Source organism: Mustela lutreola, chromosome 15 (genome assembly GCF_030435805.1).
Source record: "Mustela lutreola isolate mMusLut2 chromosome 15, mMusLut2.pri, whole genome shotgun sequence".
NCBI classification, from domain to species: Eukaryota; Metazoa; Chordata; class Mammalia; order Carnivora; family Mustelidae; genus Mustela; species Mustela lutreola.
Genome location: NC_081304.1, coordinates 50,663,565 through 50,670,821, shown reverse-complemented (window position 1 = coordinate 50,670,821; position 7,257 = coordinate 50,663,565). Strand labels below are relative to the sequence as shown.

At 48.1% G+C, this 7,257-nt stretch overlaps 1 protein-coding gene across 2 annotated transcripts in view; it reads left to right on the top strand.

Moving 5' to 3' along the window:
* The window catches only part of TRPV1 (transient receptor potential cation channel subfamily V member 1), a 43,997-nt gene that overhangs the window by 4,064 nt on the left and 32,676 nt on the right, over positions 1-7,257 (top strand). Inside the window, exon 1 of one of the 2 annotated variants that reach the window (XM_059147556.1) lies at positions 10-1,635. The exons of the other annotated variant lie outside the window; for it this stretch is intronic. The gene's annotated coding sequence lies outside the window, so the exon portion shown is untranslated. Of the gene's footprint in view, positions 1-9; positions 1,636-7,257 lie in introns of those variants that run through there. 2 annotated transcript variants of the gene reach the window in all.

Below are 7,257 nucleotides of genomic sequence, written 5' to 3'. Positions count from 1 at the left end.
AGTCTCCAATTAAGAAAAGAAGACCTCCCCACCCTGCCCCCAGCTCCAGCTTTTGGAATGATTGTTTTTTGGGACATGAAGGCGAGACTTGGGTCATATGCATTATTGGAAAAGTCCTTTCCTACTGGATTATACCACGTGTTCCTAAGGCCCCTCTCCCATTCTTGTTCTCCCTTGGCCAGAGCTGGTTAGCTGAGGCAGGGCATGGCCCAAGATAGTAAAGCAAACTGGCCGAGATGGAGATGCATGGCGCATGTGCACGTATGTGCATGGTGTGCATGGTGATGTGCTTCTCCTTCCAAGGAGAGCCTTCTGTACTGGAGCTGCTCCAGATCCTTAACACAACTCGCTTGAAGTCACAGAGCAGGGAAGTAAAGGCAGGTGGCATGACTAGCAAGGGAGACGGCTGCTGTGTGGCCCCATCATTCAGGCATATTTTTCCCAAGAGTCTGGGACCCTTTTTCAGAGGTGTGTCTGGGCAGCAGTGTGTTTTTGTCCCTGCACAATCTTGGGAATCTTTCCAAGGGAAGGGATGTGGCTGGGCATGCTCCTGTCAGAGCAGCCAATTTGATCAGAGAGAACCCCTTTATCCTGCAGGTACTAGCTTTTCCTTCTCTTGGGGTAGGCCTTGGTGGGCCAGTGTGTTCCTGGCTTGCAGAAACATCCCCCTTGACTCAGCTTCCCTGCAGGGATCCCAGAGCATCTAGGAGAAAGCTGTCATTGCTGCATCTAACTCCAGACTCCCAAGAGTGATTCTAAGGCTCTGAGGCACCTGGGCAACTATGAGTCTGGTTAACAGTCATGTTGCCTCTTTGTAAATGTCACAGTTATGTGATTGTCTGAAGCTCTTAGATTAATCTGCCTGGCCATGCTGATTGGATTTTACATACTAAAGCTCACTCTTCCAGAGCCTTGTGCCTTTAATAAGACATACCTATCTTCTTTGGGATTATTGTAATTTATGGCACAGCTGCAGAGCTTGGTTTGGGAGGGTGGACATAGCCCTGAGGTTGTGCTGTAGAAAACCCCTGCCTGTTGCACAGTTCTACCAGGACAAGTGGCTGAAGATCACTCAGGAAAGTCATGTGAGTTTTCTCTCAGCTAGAATGAATTGACCCCATTACTTTGGAGCCCCTGTGGAAGGCCGATGAGAGAGCAGTCACCGCGGGATAGGCCAAAGGATAACAGCCCTGTCTGCCGGGAGGAATCGGCCCTCTGACTTCAGGAAGGCAGCCTGTCTTGCGTTCTCAGAGCGCTGTGGATGGAGTCTGTAAATGTCGGATTAGGACCTGGATGCAAGGCCCGGAAGCCCAGCCCAGTGCCCAGTATGGTGCTGGAACTTTGTTCACTTCCCACATGCCCACTTTATCTCTGAGGGCTGAGCTTTGCCCTGTCCAAGCTCGTCAGCTCAGAGCTCTGCTGCTGTTTTTATTGCACATGGCCTAGAGCCTCTGCAGGGGGTGGGTTGAAGATGGCTCCCAGGGCCTCATTTCTTCAGCCTGAAGTCACAAACCACTCGCTGCTTTTGCTGTCATTCCCAGAAGGTACCAGGAAGTGTTTGATACCAGCATGATCCTGATATGAGCCATTGGCCTTGAGGACTATTTGCCTGTGTCCCGATCTTATAGGCACATGGTAGGCTTGCATTCTCCCACCTGATTTGCTTTCACCAGTAAAAGGTGATGAGAAGAGTGTCCCTTGTTCTGTGCCAGTTTGTGTAGCCTTTAGGAGCCAGTGCGTGATTTGTCACATTCCCTTCCTTTTGCCACCAGTGACTGGTAATGTCCCAGAGAAAGGCTCTGTCAGCATGGGTTCCGTGTTAGGACAGTATGGCGTAGAACCCTCACCAAAGAATGAGCAACATGCAGTGTGATTGAGAAATAAACCTTTGATATTTGAAACCCCTGAGATTTGGGGGTTGTTTGTTACCACAGCATAACTAGGTGTATCCTGACCACCGCAGCCACAGTAGAGACCAGACCTAGGAAGCCTCAGCACTGACCGAGACTTTTGTTGACACCCACTAGGAGCTGAGTTTACTGTCAACACAATGATGAGTTGCTGATTTTCTATCACTAGGGAATGAAATTAACACTAGCACAGATTTATGTGTGTGCAGAAGGAGCGCAATTCATTCTTTATGTAAGTGACATTGAGCTAAACCTTGAGAGTTTCAGTCCATCAATACCAACAACAAAGAGTTAACATTTTTTGAGTACCTGCTTTGTACTAGGAGCTAATCTAAGCTCCACTTGTTTGGACCTGTTGATCTTTATGGTGATCCTAAAAGATAGGTACTATTATCTTCATTGCTCAGATGAAGAAACTGAGACTCAAAAATGGTAAGTAACCTACCTAAGGTCACAGCTCTAGGATGCAACCCCAGAGCCCACTTTCTTTGGCGTTCTAGGCTGAGAGAGCAAATGTATTGACATGAAAGACTTCCATGAGCAAGCAGGCTGTGAGGAATGGTCTGGTGTAACTTGGTCATAGGGCATATGAAAGTGTATGATAGGACTTGTGACTGGAAATGTTGGCCAAACTGTGAAGGATCTTGGATGCCAGATGAAGGGGTTTGGACTTTCTCCTGCGGGCAGTGGAATGGAGGACAGGCTTCCTGGGGGCTTTAGGAGTATAACTGCCAGTGTGCAGACTCTGGATTGGAGAATGGGTGTTGAAGAAGGCAGGAGCCTCACTGGAGGGGCCTAGAAAGCAGCCCATGAGAGAAGGTGGCCCAAACCAACCTGGAGGCAGAGACTGCCACACATACCCTTCTTTTGGCTCTTGACTGTGACTAGATCCATATTATGCTTATATGGTTTTCATGTTCTCTCTTTTTCTTCTCAACTGCACTGAAAGCTGTTTGAGGGAAGGGTTCCTTTTAAGCTGTTCTCTTCCCTGTCCTCCTCCTCCATCTTAGGCTGATGCCTGTGTTTGGAATGTCCTCTTCTAGGGCGGAACATTATTCCTTGTCCAAGGCCCAGCTCAAATGCCATCTTCCTGCTACAGTCTCCCTGGCCCTGTATTTGTCCCTGGATTATAATCGCAACTGGCATCTAGGACAGCTCTCAGTGTTTGCTCATGGCATGGCCTGTTGGCCTCTGGCTTGTGCCTATTACAGGGCTCCCCACCAAGTAAAGCATCAGAGAGAGCCTAGCAGGTCTTCCTCCTCATGCATCCTGGCCTCCTTTAGGGCAGAGACCATCTTATTCACCCTACTCAATTGCTGTGGGTTTGCTAGTGCCCAGTGGTCTCAGGAAAGAGGGCAGTTTGCCTCTGACCTCTTGTCTCAGCCACAGTTAGATGGACAGATCACGTCTTTGAAATTGAGAGATTCTGGGTTTAGAGATACTCACTGTGTGAGTCATGAAACATTAAGCAAATCTTGTTCTTTTTTCATTAAAAAACAATTAGTCAGAACCTCGAGCTAATGGCCGGATATAGCTCAACAGTCAGCAGATGCGGTTCTCATTTGAAATAATGAGGATGAGAACCATAATCCCCCATGCCTGTCCAGAGCTTTACCAGCTCAGAGACTATTGACGCCCAGTATCCTTATTAATCCTCAGAAAAGCCCTGTAAAGCAGGTAGGGCAGATGCTTTTGCCCATTTTGTGGATGGAGGAAGCAGGCCCAGAGCTTTGGCTGTCAGCCCAAATTTATGCAGTGGGCATCTAGCACAACTGGACCTCCTCTCCCGCCTCCATTTTCTGCCCATGCTCCCGACCCTCCCATCTCTTCTCCCTTTTGTTCCCAGTCCCCATCCTGGGTCCCAGCTCTGCAGAGCAGGGCACTGAGTGGATGCCTTATCCTGCCCTGGCTTAGGTGGCTGCTCCACCCACTTCTGGAGTACGCTGACACCCCTCGAAGAGCTCTGCCCTCCTCAGAAACTGACTCACCTGGGTACACAGTGATGCTAATACACAGACCAAAGGCAGAAAGGAAAGTCATTTTCTTCCAGGCTTGCTGTTTGCCATCTGCATCTGGGATCTCTGAAGCCATTTAAAATCTGGGAGGCGGGGCGCCTGAGAGGCTCAGTGGGTTAAGCCTCTGCTTTTGGGCTCAGGTCATGATCTCAGGGTCCTGGGATTGAGCCCTGCATCAGGCTCTCTGCTCTGCTTCCCCCTCTTTCTCTACCTGCCTCTCTGCCTACTTGTGATTTCTCTGTCTCTCTCTGTCAAATAAATAAATAAAATCTTAAAAAAATAAAAATAAAATCTGGGAGGCAAGACACAAAGATCAGGGAAGTGAAATGTCAACACAAAATTTAGAAAGCTCAAGACAAGACAAGACTAGTAGAGTTGGCACTGTCCTTGGGTGGGGTATAGGTACAGGTTCCCACCTGGTTCCTCCCAGAAATGCCAGGCTGACAGTTTTGGTAATCAGGCTTTTTCAGCACAGGAGAGTGTGCTGGTCTCTAGCTGTACCAGTAAGTCTGGCTTCAAATCCAGGACCCAGATGGATGAAGAAAAGAAATGAGGATTCTCTCATCAGAGTCAAGAGCTCAGTTTAAGTCAATGTGCCCCCTGGTGGTAACTCTAGAAGAACAGCCACTGTGACGTGGGTTCCAGCCGACTTGGCCCACACACTGGCTGGTGTATCCTTTAGTACTTTCCTCGACTGCTCTATCCTCAGACCTGAGCTTGGAGTAGGTGCCCCCTCCCAAAATGCATCATTTAGACATGATCTACTTAGAAAGAATTTTAATGGGTACATCATTACATAGATCCAAGAACACCCTTAAAGAATTACGGAGCGGGCCTTGGTGGTATAGTGGTGAGCATAGCTGCCTTCCTTAAAGAATTATGGAAGCTGGGGGGAGGGGAGTTGTTGCCCATTATGACCCAGAAAACTAGGCTGATGACCGCAGTGCTCACCTCTAAGGCGGTGTCTGTGCCACCGTTTCATGAGTTTTACTAGAACCCCTCAGTGCAGATTTGCTCAGATCAAACAATGCCAATAAATACAGTGTGCTACCCTGGGTAAGGCAAGGAACTAGGCTTAGAGAAGGAAAATTGAGGGGAAGATTGAGGGGGCGAGAGCCCTGTCATCCTGAAGCCATTAAAGTCTGTGAAATAAGACACAAACATCAGAGATGTTAAAACTCAATACAAGCTTTAGGAAACTTCAGACAAGACTGGTATGGCTGTCCCTGTCCTTGGGCAAGTTACACAGCCTGTCTGCACTTCATTTCCTGATCCATAAACTGGGGACAAAGTCACACTTTCCTCCTGAAACTGTGAGAGTCTGATGAGTTAATGCTCAGTGTTTACCCCATGCACACTGCATGGGTTTAATAAGGATCTCCTGCTGTTATTGTCATTGTGATCACAAGCACCAGTTTTACAGGAAGGCATATGCTGAGATTTCTGTAAGAGTTTAGAGGTGAGTACTTAGACTAGGCCCTTGATAGGCTTTTTGGAGGATGTGGGAGTTGAATGATAGTCTCAGTAATCACAGGTCTCACCTGACACCTGGGCCTTAAAGACGTGTTAAGTGGATGCACAGTGCAAGCATATTGGGCTGAAGAAGGGCAGGGGAAGAGCATGGAGGCAGGTGCAGTTGGTGTGACTAGGAAGGAGATGTGTCCGGGTGACAGGAGGGGCTGTCAGTGGGAGAGGGGACCGAGGCTGTGGGCTCAGGGTGCCAGGCTGAAGGATAAGGCTTTGTTACGTAGTCAGGAGGATGTTCCAGGACTGGGATTGGGACGTGGTAAATCGGGGTGCTTGGCCAGGGAAGGAAGGTATCTCTGGAGCCTTAGGTGACAGGAAGTAGCTGCTAGTTACAGAGAAGGATAGATGTGAGCTATGGAAATGTAGCCCAGATAGGACAGAGAAGGAGAGGCTTGAGATAACCGAGTATATCAGGCTTGGTGACCACAAGAAAGTTGGTGTCTCTATAGGCAGAAACATTAGGAGGGGGGACTGTGAAGGGCAGAGGAGTCTGCTTGGATGTGCTGAGTAGAAGGGATTTGTGGTCTTCATCTGGAGATTCCAGGAGGTAGGGATGGAGCTCAGGGGTGAGGGGAGGGTTGGACCCCTGCATGAGGGAGTCCCTGGCTTGGGAAAGTCAGATGGGTCCTTGGAGGAGTGGAGTCTCAGAAAGGGGTAAGAAGTTAGAAGTGTCAGTCGTAAGGTCCTGTGTGTTGAGAAAAAGCAGTCAGAGAAGGATGAGAAGGGCCACATTTCCCCTGTAGCCCTCATGGTATGCAGGGTACCATGCAGACTCCGGGAGATGTTGTCAGCACCCAATAGCTCTGTTACAAGGGGACACATTTAGTGATGTATATTGTCCTCATCGGAGGCAGACATCACCTCAGCCAAGGGGAGGGTTCTGGTGGAGAAGTGCAACCTGCCCCTTTCTTGGACTTTGCCCCTGAGCTGGCCAGTTGTCTCGGCGCCTTTCTCAGATGTCTCCCACCTGTTCCCCAGGGCTGCCCATGTCTGAGACCTGGTCCTGGTGAGCCCAAGCCTGTCCCTAAGATAGCATAGGCCTGTCTCCATACCAAGGGGTTCCCCACAGAACCTCTGGCCCACACATTTGGTTAGAAGGAACAGTGACTCAGAGAACTTGTAGGCTGAGAGGTCACTACTGGGGAGTTTTTCATATATAGGTAACAGATAGTTATGTATAATGAAGAATGAATTCCATGATCCAGCAATCTCACTTCTGGAATTGAAACCTAAAAGAATTGGAGGCTGTGACTCAAAGAAGTATTTGTACACTCCTGTTCACAGCAGCATAGTTCATCCTACAGTTAAAGGTTGGAAGCAACCCAAGTGTCCATTGAGAGATGAATGGCTAAATAAAATGCAGTATAAACATATGATGGATTATTATTCAGCCTTACAAAGGGAGGAGATCTGCTATTTGCTATAACAGGGATGAATCTTGAGAACGTTATGGTAATTGAAATAAGCCAGTCACAAGAAGATAAATACGGCGTGATTCCACTTACATGACAATTTTAGAGTAATCCAATTCATACACAGAATGTAGACTGGTTTCCAGAGGCTGTGGGAGGGGAGCAGTTGGGATTTAGTGTTTAATGGGTATAGAGATTCAGCTTTGCAAGGTGAAAACAGTTTTGGAAATGGATGGTGGTAATGGCTGCCCCGCATTTTGAATGTACTTCATGCTCCTGAATTGTATGCTTAAAATGGCTAAAATGATATTTTTCCTGTTCTATGGATTTTACCAAAATTTCAGAAAAGGGATGAATTCAAAGGTTCATTTTAATTGCAGCTAAAGTGGCACA